This window comes from Paroedura picta, chromosome 1 (assembly GCF_049243985.1).
Source record: "Paroedura picta isolate Pp20150507F chromosome 1, Ppicta_v3.0, whole genome shotgun sequence".
Classification (NCBI taxonomy): Eukaryota; Metazoa; Chordata; class Lepidosauria; order Squamata; family Gekkonidae; genus Paroedura; species Paroedura picta.
In genome coordinates this window covers 197,327,072-197,346,238 of record NC_135369.1, presented here as the reverse complement: position 1 = coordinate 197,346,238, position 19,167 = coordinate 197,327,072, and positions in this window count along the sequence as shown.

The window sequence follows — 19,167 nt, the reverse complement described above, 5'->3', positions numbered from 1 at the left end:
AACATTATAAGTCAGACAGTGGGCCTACCTCCACAGAGAAAGTGGAGAGCAACGGACATGACATCACAAAGAGCTCACCTCGGTTGCCTGGAGAGGAAGGGATGCCGCTTACAGGCCTTGTTATGAGGGGGGGGGGCCCTAAAAACATTATAAGTCAGACAGTGGGCTTACCTCCACAGAGAAAGTGGAGAGCAACGTACATGACATCACAAAGAGCTCATCTCTGTTGCCTGGAGAGGAAGGGATGCCTCTTACAGGTCTAGGTATGGGCGGGAGGATCTCTAAAAACATTATAAGTAAGACAGTGGGCCTTTCTCCACAGAAAAAGTGGAGAGCAACGGACATGACATCACAAAGAGCTCACCTCTGTTGCCTGGAGAGGAAGGGATGCCGCTTACTGGCCTTGGTATGGGGGGGGGGAATCTCTAAAAACGTTATAAGTCAGACAGTGGTCCAACCTACACAGAGAAAGTGGAGAGCAACGGACAAGATATCACAAAGAGCTCACCTCTGTTGCCTGGTGAGGAAGGGATGCCGCTTACAGGCCTTGTTATGGGGGGGAATCTCTAAAAACATTATAAGTCAGACAGTGGGCCTACCTCCACAGAGAAAGTGGAGAGCAACGGACATGACATCACAAAGAGTTCACCTCGGTTGCCTGGAGAGGAAGGGATGCCGCTTACAGGCCTTGTTATGAGGGGGGGGGACTCTAAAAACATTATAAGTCAGACCGTGGGCTTACCTCCACAGAGAAAGTGGAGAGCAACGTACATGACATCACAAAGAGCTCATCTCTGTTGCCTGGAGAGGAAGGGATGCCTCTTACAGGTCTAGGTATGGGCGGGAGGATCTCTAAAAACATTATAAGTAAGACAGTGGGCCTATCTCCACAGAAAAAGTGGAGAGCAACGGACATGACATCACAAAGAGCTCACCTCTGTTGCCTGGAAAGGAAGCGATGCCGCTTACTGGCCTTGGTATGGGGGGGGGGGGAATCTCTAAAAACGTTATAAGTCAGACAGTGGACCCACCTCCATAGAGAAAGTGGAGAGCAACGGACATGACATCATAAAGAGCTCACCTCTGCTGCCTGGAGAGGAAGGGATGCCGCTTACAGGCCTTGTTATGGGGGGGGGACTCTAAAAACATTATAAGTCAGACAGAGGACCTAGCTCCATTGAGAAAGTGGAGAGCAACGGACATGACCTCACAAAGAGCTCACCTCTGTTGCCTGGAGAGGAAGGGATGCCGCTTACAGGCCTTGTTATGGGGGGGGGGGGAATCTGTAAAAACATTATAAGTCAGACAGTGGGCTTACCTCCACAGAGAAAGTGGAGAGCAACGGACATGACATCACAAAGAGCTCACCTCTGTTGCCTGGAGATTAAGGGATGCCGCTTACAGGCCTTGTTATGAGGGGGGGGGACTCTAAAAACATTATAAGTCAGACAGTGGGCTTACCTCCACAGAGAAAGTGGAGAGCAATGGACATGACATCACAAAGAGCTCACCTCTGTTGCCTGGAGAGAAAGGGATGCCGCTTACAGGCCTTGTTAAGGGGGGGGGACTCTAAAAACATTATAAGTCAGACAGTGGACCTACCTCCATAGAGAAAGTGGAGAGCAACGGACATGACATCACAAAGAGCTCACCTCTGTTGCCTGGAGAGGAAGGGATGCCGCTTACAGGCCTTGTTATGGGGGGGGGAGTCTAAAAACATTATAAGTCAGACAGTGGACCTACCTCCATAAAGAAAGTGGAGAGCAACGGACATGACATCATAAAGAGCTCACCTCTGCTGCCTGGAGAGGAAGGGATGCCGCTTACAGGCCTTTTTATGGGGGGGGGGAGTCTAAAAACATTATAAGTCAGACAGTGGACCTACCTCCATAGAGAAAGTGGAGAGCAACGGACATGACATCACAAAGAGCTCACCTCTGTTGCCTGGAGAGGAAGGGATGCCGCTTACACGCCTTGTTAAGGAGGGGGGGGGACTCTAAAAACATTATAAGTCAGACAGTGGGCGTACCTCCACACAGAAAGTGGAGAGTAACGGACATGACATCACAAAGAGCTCACCTCTGTTGCCTGGAGAGGAAGGGATGCCGCTTACAGGCCTTGTTATGAGGGGGGGGGGGACTCTAAAAACATTATAAGTCCGACAGTGGGCCTACCTCCACAGAGAAAGTGAGCAACGGACATGACATCACAAAGAGCTCACCTCTGTTGCCTGGAGAGGAAGGGATGCCGCTTACAGGCCTTGTTATGAGGGGGGGGACTCTAAAAACATTATAAGTCCGACAGTGGGCTTACCTCCACAGAGAAAGTGGAGAGCAACGGACATGACATCACAAAGAGCTCACCTCTGTTACCTGGAGAGGAAGGGATGCCACTTACAGGCCTTGTTATGGGGGGGGGGACTCTAAAAACATTATAAGTCAGACAGTGGACCTACCTCCATAGAGAAAGTGGAGAGCAACGGACATGACATCACAAAGAGCTCACCTCTGTTGCCTGGAGAGGAAGGGATGCCGTTTACAGGCCTTGTTAAGGAGGGGGGGGGGAATCTAAAAACATTATAAGTCAGACAGTGGACCTACCTCCATAGAGAAAGTGGAGAGCAACGGACATGACAACACAAAGAGCTCACCTCTGTTGCCTGGAGAGGAAGGGATGCCGCTTACAGGCCTTGTTAAGGAGGGGGGGGACTCTAAAAATATTGTAAGTCAGACAGTGGACCTACCTCCATAGAGAAAGTTGAGACCAACGGACATGACATCACAAAGAGCTCACCTCTGTTGCCTGGAGAGGAAGGGATGCCGCTTACAGGCCTTGTTATGGGGGGGTGGGGACTCTAAAAACATTGTAAGTCAGACAGTGGACCTACCTCCATAGAGAAAGTGGAGAGCAACGGACATGACATCACAAAGAGCTCACCTCTGTTGCCTGGAGAGGAAGGGATGCCGCTTACACGCCTTGTTAAGGAGGGGGGGGGGACTCTAAAAACATTATAAGTCAGACAGTGGGCTTACCTCCACAGAGAAAGTGGAGAGCAACGGACAAGACATCATAAAGAGCTCACCTCTGTTGCCTGGAGAGGAAGGGATGCCGCTTACAGGCCTTGTTATGGGGGGGGGGGGAGTCTAAAAACATTATAAGTCAGACAGTGGACCTACCTCCATAGAGAAAGTGGAGAGCAACGGACATGACATCACAAAGAGCTCACCTCTGTTGCCTGGAGAGGAAGGGATGCCGCTTACAGGCCTTGTTATGGGGGGGGGGACTCTAAAAATATTGTAAGTCAGACAGTGGACCTACCTCCATAGAGAAAGTGGAGAGCAACGGACATGATATCACAAAGAGCTCACCTCTGTTGCCTGGAGAGGAAGGGATGCCGCTTACAGGCCTTGTTATGGGGGGGGGGACTCTAAAAACATTGTAAGTCAGACAGTGGACCTACCTCCATAGAGAAAGTGGAGAGCAACGGACATGACATCACAAAGAGCTCACCTCTGTTGCCTGGAGAGGAAGGGATGCCGCTTACACGCCTTGTTAAGGAGGGGGGGGGACTCTAAAAACATTATAAGTCAGACAGTGGGCGTACCTCCACACAGAAAGTGGAGAGTAACGGACATGACATCACAAAGAGCTCACCTCTGTTGCCTGGAGAGGAAGGGATGCCGCTTACAGGCCTTGTTATGAGGGGGGGGGGACTCTAAAAACATTATAAGTCCGACAGTGGGCCTACCTCCACAGAGAAAGTGAGCAACGGACATGACATCACAAAGAGCTCACCTCTGTTGCCTGGAGAGGAAGGGATGCCGCTTACAGGCCTTGTTATGAGGGGGGGGACTCTAAAAAAATTATAAGTCCGACAGTGGGCTTACCTCCACAGAGAAAGTGGAGAGCAACGGACATGACATCACAAAGAGCTCACCTCTGTTGCCTGGAGAGGAAGGGATGCCGCTTACAGGCCTTGTTAAGGAGCGGGGGGGGGACTCTAAAAACATTATAAGTCAGACAGTGGGCTTACCTCCACAGAGAAAGTGGAGAGCAACGGACATGACATCACAAAGAGCTCACCTCTGTTGCCTGGAGAGGAAGGGATGCCGCTTACAGGCCTTGTTAAGGAGGGGGGGGGACTCTAAAAACATTATAAGTCCGACAGTGGGCTTATCTCCACAGAGAAAGTGGAGAGCAACGGACATGACATCACAAAGAGCTCAACTCTGTTGCCTAGAGAGTAAGGGATGCCGCTTACAGGCCTTGTTAAGGAGCGGGGGGGGGACTCTAAAAACATTATAAGTCAGACAGTGGACCTACCTCCATAGAGAAAGTGGAGAGCAACGGACACGACATCACAAAGAGCTCACCTCTGTTGCCTGGAGAGGAAGGGATGCCGCTTACAGGCCTTGTTATGGGGGGGGGAGTCTAAAAACATTATAAGTCAGACAGTGGACCTACCTCCATAGAGAAAGTGGAGAGCAACGGACATGACATCATAAAGAGCTCACCTCTGCTGCCTGGAGAGGAAGGGATGCCGCTTACACGCCTTGTTAAGGAGGGGGGGGGGACTCTAAAAACATTATAAGTCAGACAGTGGGCGTACCTCCACACAGAAAGTGGAGAGTAACGGACATGACATCACAAAGAGCTCACCTCTGTTGCCTGGAGAGGAAGGGATGCCGCTTACAGGCCTTGTTATGGGGGGGGGGAGTCTAAAAACGTTATAAGTCAGACAGTGGACCTACCTCCATAGAGAAAGTGGAGAGCAACGGACATGACATCACAAAGAGCTCACCTCTGTTCCCTGGAGAGGAAGGGATGCCGCTTACACGCCTTGTTAAGGAGGGGGGGGGGACTCTAAAAACATTATAAGTCAGACAGTGGGCGTACCTCCACACAGAAAGTGGAGAGTAACGGACATGACATCACAAAGAGCTCACCTCTGTTGCCTGGAGAGGAAGGGATGCCGCTTACAGGCCTTGTTATGAGGGGGGGGGACTCTAAAAACATTATAAGTCCGACAGTGGGCCTACCTCCACAGAGAAAGTGAGCAACGGACATGACATCACAAAGAGCTCACCTCTGTTGCCTGGAGAGGAAGGGATGCCGCTTACAGGCCTTGTTATGAGGGGGGGGACTCTAAAAAAATTATAAGTCCGACAGTGGGCTTACCTCCACAGAGAAAGTGGAGAGCAACGGACATGACATCACAAAGAGCTCACCTCTGTTGCCTGGAGAGGAAGGGATGCCGCTTACAGGCCTTGTTATGGGGGGGGGAGTCTAAAAACATTATAAGTCAGACAGTGGACCTACCTCCATAGAGAAAGTGGAGAGCAACGGACATGACATCATAAAGAGCTCACCTCTGCTGCCTGGAGAGGAAGGGATGCCGCTTACAGGCCTTGTTATGGGGGGGGGGGGAGTCTAAAAACGTTATAAGTCAGACAGTGGACCTACCTCCATAGAGAAAGTGGAGAGCAACGGACATGACATCACAAAGAGCTCATCTCTGTTGCCTGGAGAGGAAGGGATGCCGCTTACACGCCTTGTTAAGGAGGGGGGGGGACTCTAAAAACATTATAAGTCAGACAGTGGGCGTACCTCCACACAGAAAGTGGAGAGCAACGGACATGACATCACAAAGAGCTCACCTCTGTTGCCTGGAGAGGAAGGGATGACGCTTACAGGCCTTGTTATGAGGGGGGGGGGACTCTAAAAACATTATAAGTCCGACAGTGGGCCTACCTCCACAGAGAAAGTGAGCAACGGACATGACATCACAAAGAGCTCACCTCTGTTGCCTGGAGAGGAAGGGATGCCGCTTACAGGCCTTGTTATGGGGGGGGGGGGACTCTAAAAACGTTATAAGTCAGACAGTGGACCTACCTCCATAGAGAAAGTTGAGAGCAACGGACATGACATCACAAAGAGCTCACCTCTGTTGCCTGGAGAGGAAGGGATGCCGTTTACAGGCCTTGTTAAGGAGGGGGGGGGGACTCTAAAAACATTATAAGTCAGACAGTGGGCGTACCTCCACGCAGAAAGTGGAGAGCAACGGACATGACATCACAAAGAGCTCACCTCTGTTGCCTGGAGAGGAAGGGATGCCGTTTACAGGCCTTGTTAAGGAGGGGGGGGGGGACTCTAAAAACATTATAAGTCAGACAGTGGGCTTACCTCCACAGAGAAAGTGGAGAGCAACGGACATGACATCACAAAGAGCTCACCTCTGTTGCCTGGAGAGGAAGGGATGCCGTTTACAGGCCTTGTTAAGGAGGGGGGGGGACTCTAAAAACATTATAAGTCAGACAGTGGGAGTACCTCCACACAGAAAGTGGAGAGCAACGGACATAACATCACAAAGAGCTTACCTCTGTTGCCTGGAGAGTAAGGGATGCCGCTTACAGGCCTTGTTATGGGGGGGGGGGAGTCTAAAAACATTATAAGTCAGACAGTGGACCTACCTCCATAGAGAAAGTGGAGAGCAACGGACATGACATCACAAAGAGCTCACCTCTGTTGCCTGGAGAGGAAGGGATGCCGCTTACACGCCTTGTTAAGGGGGGGGGGGGGACTCTAAAAACATTATAAGTCAGACAGTGGGCTTACCTCCACAGAGAAAGTGGAGAGCAACGGACATGACATCATAAAGAGCTCACCTCTGTTGCCTGGAGAGGAAGGGATGCCGCTTACAGGCCTTGTTAAGGAGGGGGGGGGACTCTAAAAACATTATAAGTCAGACAGTGGGCTGACCTCCACAGAGAAAGTGGAGAGCAACGGACATGACATCACAGGAATTTTTCCAAATTCACCCTGTAGTTCTTCTTGGACTTCTAACTCAGTCCGGAGACATTCTCTATGTTAGCCACTGGGCTAGGATCTCTCTTCTATGGGTTGGCAGACAGTCAATGTCCAAGGTTGCCAATACCGGAAGAAATAAGGCCTCATCTGTGACAGTGAAGCCCTAGAGGCACATCACCCGTGCCTTGCCCACACCAAAAACTGATCAGGAAAAATGCTCTTTTGGACATGACCCAAGAGCATAATTCGGCCATTGGTTATCACCGGATCCAGCCCATGGCACCATTATTTAATCACTGTTTCTGTAAAATGTACTCAATCCATGAATGGGTCTTCACTTACACCGCTCTCCTCTGGACGAAGCAAGAGCTCCCATATCTCTCCTGTCGTCCTGGGACTTGGTATGAAACCCCTCCACCACCTCCTCATGCATCCTGCTCTTTGGAAAACCCTGGAAGCAGTGGAAGCAGCTGGAGAGGCTGCCATCCTGATCATCACTGATAACGATGCTTCCTGCTTTCCCCTGCCTGGGTATTCCGGGAAGATACCTCCTGCAGCCCCAAGGACTATGGACTCTGATTTGAACTCTTTTCTGCCTTTCACCAGCATGGACAGAATCCCTCCGTTCCACTCTATTTTTCTTGTATAGCTGTGGACCTGCATCACCTACAGCTGCCCTTCCTGTCTACCAACTCAAGATGGTGATGGAATAAAAATTCATCTTTGATTGGAAAAATTTTGACTCTAGCCTACACATGGACTGGACTGACTAGCAGCAAAGCAATTGCAGCGGCTAGCGCTACTGGATTGGACATTTGATTTAAAGGGAAAGATGCCTAACCTCTTTCCCTCCATGAGAATTATGTATTTTATTTTATTTACTGTTATTGTATTGTTGTATTGATGTGTATGTGTGTGTATTGCCCATTAGGATTTAAGCATTTGAATGTAATTTTCAATAATGATATTTAGAATAATGTTTTATTATAGATTGTATTTGTAAGGTAGATTGCTGCCTGCATGTTAGAAATAACTGCCCATACCTGTCATAAGGAAAAAGATTCAGTTTTCACTTTGCCAGCACATTTCCACAGTCACCTAAAAGGGACCAGCCCTTAGCTTCTAATACTATTTTTGCTTTTAATTTGGCTTTGATAGAGTAGGAAGTTTTTCTAGTGGCAAGAACTGGAAACCTACCTCACCCTCCCAAAAGTCTTTCTGACTATTTTCTTTTGTGGACAGTTTATCTTTGCTTACATGTGTTTTGGTCATTTGTGAACGTTCCAAAGAGTTCCACTCTTTGTAGTTCCCAAATGAAGGGGGGGATTGTTATGTGGGCTGCCACCCCTCCATCAAAGGCTGGCACACCCGTGTCAACCCTTCCTGACACTCCTGAGCAGACCCTGGCACCAGAGAGAGAAAAGCCAGGTCAAGCCTTGCAAAGCATAATGGGAAAGCAACTAAAACCCACTTCTTGCTCTGAAGCAGGACTTGGAGTTAGGCTTCCCCCGACCTACTTGCTTGCAACAAAAGAGGAGTTTGTCAGCACACCTGGCAAGTACAGAGAGACAAAGGGAACCCCACCCAAGACTCCCCTCCAGCCAGCCAAGCACTTTGTCTTGCAAAGGGAACTGGCCACTCTCTTTCAACACCAAATCTAATCCAAGATTTGGTCTTTGTCTTTTCCCTTACCACTATCCCCAGGCACAAGCAATCATCCAGGATTTGCCAGAAATGGGCCATCAGCCCTACTAGACAGGAAATATTTCTTCATATTCCCAGCAGCTAGTTTCTTTGTCTCAGCAACCCGTTTCTTTGTTGGGACCTGGCTACAGTCGTTACTGGCCATCAAACTCTTTGTCCAAGCCCTGGACAAGGTAGGATCAGCCCCCTGTAGCCTCAGGCCACAGATTTCCTTTAAATATTGGGCTCCCACAGCCACAAAGTGCAGTCAGTTTCCAGGCTACAGAAACTCTGTCCGACGTTCGTCTTGGTCCCTCGTCCGTTGCCCCAAATTGCTTCCCTGGACCTCCGGAACTCCGCTCCACCCAGAAGACAGGTAGATATCACTTCCAATCAACCCTTAGTATAGGTTCTTCCCCTATAAGCCTTTTCCTTGTGTGCTAGTGGCTAGGAATGTACATTTCTTTGCTAGAGTGCGCATGTGTTGTCTTTTGTCTAATTAGTGTTTGTTAATAAAATTCTTCCATGTTTAGATCATTGTCTGCCTTGGTTCTATCTCAGTGACATAATTACCCAGTAAACTGTGCAATACAAGGTCCCACGTTACGCCACGCTGCCTCTTGCTGGCTCTACTAGCTGATTCCCCACAACTAAATTTAGACACGTGTCCTTACAGACACGCATTTGGCGTAACAGGGGGACTCTAAAAACGTTATAAGTCAGACAGTGGACCTACCTCCACACAGAAAGTGGAGAGCAACGGACATGACAACACAAAGAGCTCACCTCTGTTGCCTGGAGAGGAAGGGATGCCGCTTACAAGCCTTGTTATGGGGGGGGGGGGACTCTAAAAACGTTATAAGTCAGACAGTGGGCTTACCTCCACAGAGAAAGTGGAGAGCAATGGACATGACATCATAAAGAGCTCACCTCTGTTGCCTGGAGAGGAAGGGATGCCGCTTACAGGCCTTGTTAAGGAGGGGGGGGGGGGACTCTAAAAACATTATAAGTCAGACAGTGGGCGTACCTCCACACAGAAAGTGGAGAGCAACGGACATGACATCACAAAGAGCTCACCTCTGTTGCCTGGAGAGTAAGGGATGCTGCTTACAGGCCTTGTTATGGGGGGGGGAGTCTAAAAACATTATAAGTCAGACAGTGGACCCACCTCCATAGAGAAAGTGGAGAGCAACGGACATGACATCATAAAGAGCTCACCTCTGCTGCCTGGAGAGGAAGGGATGCCGCTTACAGGCCTTGTTATGGGGGGGGGGAGTCTAAAAACATTATAAGTCAGACAGTGGACCTACCTCCATAGAGAAAGTGGAGAGCAACGGACATGACATCATAAAGAGCTCACCTCTGCTGCCTGGAGAGGAAGGGATGCCGCTTACAGGCCTTGTTATGGGGGGGGGGGGAGTCTAAAAACATTATAAGTCAGACAGTGGACCTACCTCCATAGAGAAAGTGGAGAGCAACGGACATGACATCACAAAGAGCTCACCTCTGTTGCCTGGAGAGGAAGGGATGCCACTTACAGGCCTTGTTATGAGGGGGGGGACTCTAAAAACATTATAAGTCCGACAGTGGGCTTACCTCCACAGAGAAAGTGGAGAGCAACGGACATGACATCACAAAGAGCTCACCTCTGTTGCCTGGAGAGGAAGGGATGCCGCTTACAGGCCTTGTTATGGGGGGGGGGGACTCTAAAAACGTTATAAGTCAGACAGTGGACCTACCTCCATAGAGAAAGTTGAGAGCAACGGACATGACATCACAAAGAGCTCACCTCTGTTGCCTGGAGAGGAAGGGATGCCGTTTACAGGCCTTGTTAAGGAGGGGGGGGGGGACTCTAAAAACATTATAAGTCAGACAGTGGGCGTACCTCCACGCAGAAAGTGGAGAGCAACGGACATGACATCACAAAGAGCTCACCTCTGTTGCCTGGAGAGGAAGAGATGCCGTTTACAGGCCTTGTTAAGGAGGGGGGGGGACTCTAAAAACATTATAAGTCAGACAGTGGGCTTATCTCCACAGAGAAAGTGGAGAGCAACGGACATGACATCACAAAGAGCTCACCTCTGTTGCCTGGAGAGGAAGGGATGCCGTTTACAGGCCTTGTTAAGGAGGGGGGGGGACTCTAAAAACATTATAAGTCAGACAGTGGGAGTACCTCCACACAGAAAGTGGAGAGCAACGGACATAACATCACAAAGAGCTTACCTCTGTTGCCTGGAGAGTAAGGGATGCCGCTTACAGGCCTTGTTATGGGGGGGGGGGGAGTCTAAAAACATTATAAGTCAGACAGTGGACCTACCTCCATAGAGAAAGTGGAGAGCAACGGACATGACATCACAAAGAGCTCACCTCTGTTGCCTGGAGAGGAAGGGATGCCGCTTACAGGCCTTGTTATGGGGGGGGGAGTCTAAAAACATTATAAGTCAGACAGTGGGCCTACCTCCATAGAGAAAGTGGAGAGCAACGGACATGACATCACAAAGAGCTCACCTCGGTTGCCTGGAGAGGAAGGGATGCCGCTTACAGGCCTTGTTATGGGGGGGGGGGACTCTAAAAACATTATAAGTCATACAGTGGGCGTACCTCCACACAGAAAGTGGAGAGCAACGGACATGACATCACAAAGAGCTCAGCTCTGTTGCCTGGAGAGGAAGGGATGCCGCTTACACGCCTTGTTAAGGAGGGGGGGGGACTCTAAAAACATTATAAGTCAGACAGTGGGCTTACCTCCACAGAGAAAGTGGAGAGCAACGGACATGACATCATAAAGAGCTCACCTCTGTTGCCTGGAGAGGAAGGGATGCCGCTTACAGGCCTTGTTAAGAATGGGGGGGGGACTCTAAAAACATTATAAGTCAGACAGTGGGCTTACCTCCACAGAGAAAGTGGAGAGCAACGGACATGACATCACAACGAGCTCACCTCTGTTGCCTAGAGAGGAAGGGATGCCGCTTACAGGCCTTGTTATGGGGGGGGGGAGTCTAAAAACATTATAAGTCAGACAGTGGACCTACCTCCATAGAGAAAGTGGAGAGCAACGGACATGACATCACAAAGAGCTCACCTCTGTTGCCTGCAGAGGAAGGGATGCCGCTTACAGGCCTTGTTATGAGGGGGGGGGGACTCTAAAAACATTATAAGTCAGATAGTGGGCTTACCTCCACAGAGAAAGTGGAGAGCAACGGACATGACATCACAAAGAGCTCACCTCTGTTGCCTGGAGAGGAAGGGATGCCGCTTACAGGCCTTGTTATGGGGGGGGGGGACTCTAAAAACATTGTAAGTCAGACAGTGGACCTACCTCCATAGAGAAAGTGGAGAGCAACGGACATGACATCACAAAGAGCTCACCTCTGTTGCCTGGAGAGGAAGGGATGCCGCTTACACGCCTTGTTAAGGAGGGGGGGGGACTCTAAAAACATTATAAATCAGACAGTGGGCTTACCTCCACAGAGAAAGTGGAGAGCAACGGACATGACATCATAAAGAGCTCACCTCTGTTGCCTGGAGAGGAAGGGATGCCGCTTACAGGCCTTGTTAAGGAGGGGGGGGACTCTAAAAACATTGTAAGTCAGACAGTGGACCTACCTCCATAGAGAAAGTGGAGAGCAACGGACATGACATCACAAAGAGCTCACCTCTGTTGCCTGGAGAGGAAGGGATGCAGCTTACAGGCCTTGTTAAGGAGGGGGGGGGAACCCAAAAACATTATAAGTCAGACAGTGGGCTGACCTCCACAGAGAAAGTGGAGAGCAACGGACATGACATCACAAAGAGCTCACCTCTGTTGCCTGGAGAGGAAGGGATACCGCTTACAGGCCTTGTTATGAGGGGGGGGGACTCTAAAAACATTATAAGTCCGACAGTGGGCCTACCTCCACAGAGAACGTGGAGAGCAACGGACATGACATCACAAAGAGCTCACCTCTGTTGCCTGGAGAGGAAGGGATGCCGCTTACAGGCCTTGTTATGAGGGGGGGGACTCTAAAAACATTATAGGTCCGACAGTGGGCCTACCTCCATAGAGAATGTGGAGAGCAACGGACATGACATCACAAAGAGCTCACCTCTGTTGCCTGGAGAGGAAGGGATGCCGCTTACAGGCCTTTTTATGGAAGGGGGGGGACTCTAAAAACGTTATAAGTCAGACAGTGGGCTTATTTCCACAGAGAAAGTGGAGAGCAACGGACATGACATCACAAAGAGCTCACCTCTGTTGCCTGGAGAGGAAGGGATGCCGTTTACAGGCCTTGTTAAGGAGGGGGGGGGGGACTCTAAAAACATTATAAGTCAGACAGTGGGCTTATCTCCATAGAGAAAGTGGAGAGCAACGGACATGACATCACAAAGAGTTCACCTCTGTTGCCTGGAGAGGAAGGGATGCCGCTTACAGGCCTTGTTATGGGGGGGGGGACTCTAAAAACATTATAAGTCAGACAGTGGACCTACCTCCATAGAGAAAGTGGAGAGCAACGGACATGACATCACAAAGAGCTCACCTCTGTTGCCTGGAGAGGAAGGGATGCCGCTTACAGGCCTTGTTAAGGAGGGGGGGGGACCCTAAAAACGTTATAAGTCAGACAGTGGGCTTATCTCCATAGAGAAAGTGGAGAGCAACGGACATGACATCACAAAGAGCTCACCTCTGTTGCCTGGAGAGGAAGGGATGCCGCTTACAGGCCTTGTTAAGGAGGGGGGGGGAGTCTAAAAACATTATAAGTCAGACAGTGGACCTACCTCCATAGAGAAAGTGGAGAGCAACGGACATGACATCACAAAGAGCTCACCTCTGTTGCCTGGAGAGGAAGGGATGCCGCTTACACGCCTTGTTAAGGGGGGGGGGGACTCTAAAAACATTATAAGTCAGATAGTGGGCTTACCTCCACAGAGAAAGTGGAGAGCAACGGACATGACATCACAACGAGCTCACCTCTGTTGCCTAGAGAGGAAGGGATGCCGCTTACAGGCCTTGTTATGGGGGGGGGGGGGAGTCTAAAAACATTATAAGTCAGACAGTGGACCTACCTCCATAGAGAAAGTGGAGAGCAACGGACATGACATCACAAAGAGCTCACCTCTGTTGCCTGCAGAGGAAGGGATGCCGCTTACAGGCCTTGTTATGAGGGGGGGGGACTCTAAAAACATTATAAGTCAGATAGTGGGCTTACCTCCACAGAGAAAGTGGAGAGCAACGGACATGACATCACAAAGAGCTCACCTCTGTTGCCTGGAGAGGAAGGGATGCCGCTTACAGGCCTTGTTATGGGGGGGGGGGACTCTAAAAACATTGTAAGTCAGACAGTGGACCTACCTCCATAGAGAAAGTGGAGAACAACGGACATGACATCACAAAGAGCTCACCTCTGTTGCCTGGAGGGGAAGGGATGCCGCTTACAGGCCTTGTTATGGGGGGGGGGGACTCTAAAAACATTGTAAGTCAGACAGTGGACCTACCTCCATAGAGAAAGTGGAGAGCAACGGACATGACATCACAAAGAGCTCACCTCTGTTGCCTGGAGAGGAAGGGATGCCGCTTACAGGCCTTTGTATGAGGGGGGGGGGACTCTAAAAACATTATAAGTCAGACAGTGGGCTTACCTCCACAGAGAAAGTGGAGAGCAACGGACATGACATCACAAAGAGCTCACCTCTGTTGCCTGGAGAGTAAGGGATGCCGCTTACAGGCCTTGTTATGGGGGGGGGGGGGGAGAGTCTAAAAACATTATAAGTCAGACAGTGGACCTACCTCCATAGAGAAAGTGGAGAGCAACGGACATGACATCACAAAGAGCTCACCTCTGTTGCCTGGAGAGGAAGGGATACCGCTTACAGGCCTTGTTATGAGGGGGGGGACTCTAAAAACATTATAAGTCCGACAGTGGGCCTACCTCCACAGAGAAAGTGGAGAGCAACGGACATGACATCACAAAGAGCTCACCTCTGTTGCCTGGAGAGGAAGGGATGCCGCTTACAGGCCTTGTTATGAGGGGGGGGGGGACTTTAAAAACATTATAAGTCCGACAGTGGGCCTACCTCCATAGAGAATGTGGAGAGCAACGGACATGACATCACAAAGAGCTCACCTCTGTTGCCTGGAGAGGAAGGGATGCCGCTTACAGGCCTTGTTATGGGGGGGGGGACTCTAAAAACATTGTAAGTCAGACAGTGGACCTACCTCCATAGAGAAAGTGGAGAACAACGGACATGACATCACAAAGAGCTCACCTCTGTTGCCTGGAGGGGAAGGGATGCCGCTTACAGGCCTTGTTATGGGGGGGGGGGGACTCTAAAAACATTGTAAGTCAGACAGTGGACCTACCTCCATAGAGAAAGTGGAGAGCAACGGACATGACATCACAAAGAGCTCACCTCTGTTGCCTGGAGAGGAAGGGATGCCGCTTACACGCCTTGTTAAGGAGGGGGGGGGGACTCTAAAAACATTGTAAGTCAGACAGTGGACCTACCTCCATAGAGAAAGTGGAGAGCAACGGACATGACATCACAAAGAGCTCACCTCTGTTGCCTGGAGAGGAAGGGATGCCGCTTACAGGCCTTGTTATGAGGGGGGGGGGACTCTAAAAACATTATAAGTCAGACAGTGGGCTTACCTCCACAGAGATAGTGGAGAGCAACGGACATGACATCACAAAGAGCTCACCTCTGTTGCCTGGAGAGTAAGGGATGCCGCTTACAGGCCTTGTTATGGGGGGGGGGGAACTCTAAAAACATTATAAGTCAGACAGTGGACCTACCTCCATAGAGAAAGTGGAGAGCAACGGACATGACATCACAAAGAGCTCACCTCTGTTGCCTGGAGAGGAAGGGATGCCGCTTACAGGACTTTGTATGAGGGGGGGGGGACTCTAAAAACATTATAAGTCAGACAGTGGGCTTACCTCCACAGAGAAAGTGGAGAGCAACGGACATGACATCACAAAGAGCTCACCTCTGTTGCCTGGAGAGGAAGGGATGCCGCTTACAGGCCTTGTTATGAGGGGGGGGGGACTCTAAAAACATTATAAGTCAGACAGTGGGCTTACCTCCACAGAGATAGTGGAGAGCAACGGACATGACATCACAAAGAGCTCACCTCTGTTGCCTGGAGAGGAAGGGATGCCGCTTACAGGCCTTGTTATGGGGGGGGGGGGCTCTAAAAACATTATAAGTCAGACAGTGGACCTACCTCCATAGAGAAAGTGGAGAGCTACGGACATGACATCACAAAGAGCTCACCTCTGTTGCCTGGAGAGGAAGGGATGCCGCTTACACGCCTTGTTAAGGAGGGGGGGGGGACTCTAAAAACATTATAAGTCAGACAGTGGGCGTACCTCCACACAGAAAGTGGAGAGCAACGGACATGACATCACAAAGAGCTCACCTCTGTTGCCTGGAGAGGAAGGGATGCCGCTTACAGGCCTTGTTAAGGAGGGGGGGGGGACTCTAAAAACATTATAAGTCAGACAGTGGGTTTACCTCCACAGAGAAAGTGGAGAGCAACGGACATGACATCACAAAGAGCTCACCTCTGTTGCCTGGAGAGGAAGGGATGCCGCTTACAGGCCTTGTTATGAGGGGGGGGGGACTCTAAAAACATTATAAGTCAGACAGTCTGTTTACCCCCACACAGAAAGTGGAGAGCAACGGACATGACATCACAAAGAACTCACCTCTGTTGCCTGGAGAGTAAGGGATGCCGCTTACAGGCCTTGTTATGGGGGGGGGGAGTCTAAAAACATTATAAGTCAGACAGTGGACCTACCTCCATAGAGAAAGTGGAGAGCAACGGACATGACATCACAAAGAGCTCACCTCTGTTGCCTGGAGAGGAAGGGATTCCGCTTACAGGCCTTTGTATGAGGGGGGGGGGGGACTCTAAAAACATTATAAGTCAGACAGTGGGCTTACCTCCACAGAGAAAGTGGAGAGCAACGGACATGACATCATAAAGAGCTCACCTCTGTTGCCTGGAGAGGAAGGGATGCCGCTTACAGGCCTTGTTAAGGGGGGGGGGGCTCTAAAAACATTATAAGTCAGACAGTGGGCGTACCTCCACACAGAAAGTGGAGAGCAACAGACATGACATCACAAAGAGCTCACCTCTGTTGCCTGGAGAGGAAGGGATGCCGCTTACAGGCCTTGTTATGAGGGGGGGGGGACTCTAAAAACATTATAAGTCAGACAGTGGGCTTACCTCCACAGAGATAGTGGAGAGCAACGGACATGACATCACAAAGAGCTCACCTCTGTTGCCTGGAGAGGAAGGGATGCCGCTTACAGGCCTTGTTATGGGGGGGGGGGCTCTAAAAACATTATAAGTCAGACAGTGGACCTACCTCCATAGAGAAAGTGGAGAGCTACGGACATGACATCACAAAGAGCTCACCTCTGTTGCCTGGAGAGGAAGGGATGCCGCTTACACGCCTTGTTAAGGAGGGGGGGGGACTCTAAAAACATTATAAGTCAGACAGTGGGCGTACCTCCACACAGAAAGTGGAGAGCAACGGACATGACATCACAAAGAGCTCACCTCTGTTGCCTGGAGAGTAAGGGATGCCGCTTACAGGCCTTGTTAAGGAGGGGGGGGGGGACTCTAAAAACATTAAAAGTCAGACAGTGGGTTTACCTCCACAGAGAAAGTGGAGAGCAACGGACATGACATCACAAAGAGCTCACCTCTGTTGCCTGGAGAGGAAGGGATGCCGCTTACAGGCCTTTGTATGAGGGGGGGGGGGACTCTAAAAACATTATAAGTCAGACAGTCTGTTTACCCCCACACAGAAAGTGGAGAGCAACGGACATGACATCACAAAGAACTCACCTCTGTTGCCTGGAGAGTAAGGGATGCCGCTTACAGGCCTTGTTATGGGGGGGGGACTCTAAAAACATTATAAGTCAGACAGTGTGTTTACCTCCACACAGAAATTGGAGAGCAACGGACATGACATCACAAAGAACTCACCTCTGTTGCCTGGAGAGTAAGGGATGCCGCTTACAGGCCTTGTTATGGGGGGGGGGGGTACTCTAAAAACATTATAAGTCAGACAGTGGGCCTACCTCCACAGAGAAAGTGGAGAGCAACGGACATGACATCACAAAGAGCTCACCTCTGTTGCCTGGAGAGGAAGGGATGCCGCTTACAGGCCTTGTTATGAGGGGGGGGGGACTCTAAAAACATTATAAGTCAGACAGTGGGCTTACCTCCACAGAGATAGTGGAGAGCAACGGACATGACATCACAAAGAGCTCACCTCTGTTGCCTGGAGAGTAAGGGATGCCGCTTACAGGCCTTGTTATGGGGGGGGGGGGGACTCTAAAAACATTATAAGTCAGACAGTGGACCTACCTCCATAGAGAAAGTGGAGAGCAACGGACATGACATCACAAAGAGCTCACCTCTGTTGCCTGGAGAGGAAGGGATGCCGCTTACAGGCCTTTGTATGAGGGGGGGGGACTCTAAAAACATTATAAGTCAGACAGTGGGCTTACCTCCACAGAGAAAGTGGAGAGCAACGGACATGACATCACAAAGAGCTCACCTCTGTTGCCTGGAGAGTAAGGGATGCCGCTTACAGGCCTTGTTATGGGGGGGGGGGGAGAGTCTAAAAACATTATAAGTCAGACAGTGGACCTACCTCCATAGAGAAAGTGGAGAGCAACGGACATGACATCATAAAGAGCTCACCTCTGCTGCCTGGAGAGGAAGGGATGCCGCTTACAGGCCTTGTTATGGGGGGGGGGGACTCTAAAAACATTATGAGTCAGACAGTGGACCTACCTCCATAGAGAAAGTGGAGAGCAACGGACATGACATCACAAAGAGCTCACCTCTGTTGCCTGGAGAGGAAGGGATGCCGCTTACACGCCTTGTTAAGGAGGGGGGGGGACTCTAAAAACATTATAAGTCAGACAGTGGGCGTACCTCCACACAGAAAGTGGAGAGCAACGGACATGACATCACAAAGAGCTCACCTCTGTTGCCTGGAGAGGAAGGGATGCCGCTTACAGGCCTTTGTATGAGGGGGGGGGGACTCTAAAAACATTATAAGTCAGACAGTCTGTTTACCCCCACACAGAAAGTGGAGAGCAACGGACATGACATCACAAAGAACTCACCTCTGTTGCCTGGAGAGTAAGGGATGCCGCTTACAGGCCTTGTTATGGGGGGGGGGAGTCTAAAAACATTATAAGTCAGACAGTGGACCTACCTCCATAGAGAAAGTGGAGAGCAACGGACATGACATCACAAAGAGCTCACCTCTGTTGCCTGGAGAGGAAGGGATTCCGCTTACAGGCGTTTGTATGAGGGGGGGGGGGGGACTCTAAAAACATTATAAGTCAGACAGTGGGCTTACCTCCACAGAGAAAGTGGAGAGCAACGGACATGACATCATAAAGAGCTCACCTCTGTTGCCTGGAGAGGAAGGGATGCCGCTTACAGGCCTTGTTAAGGAGGGGGGGGGACTCTAAAAACATTATAAGTCAGACAGTGGGCGTACCTCCACACAGAAAGTGGAGAGCAACAGACATGACATCACAAAGAGCTCACCTCTGTTGCCTGGAGAGGAAGGGATGCCGCTTACAGGCCTTGTTATGAGGGGGGGGACTCTAAAAACATTATAAGTCCGACAGTGGGCCTACCTCCACAGAGAAAGTGGAGAG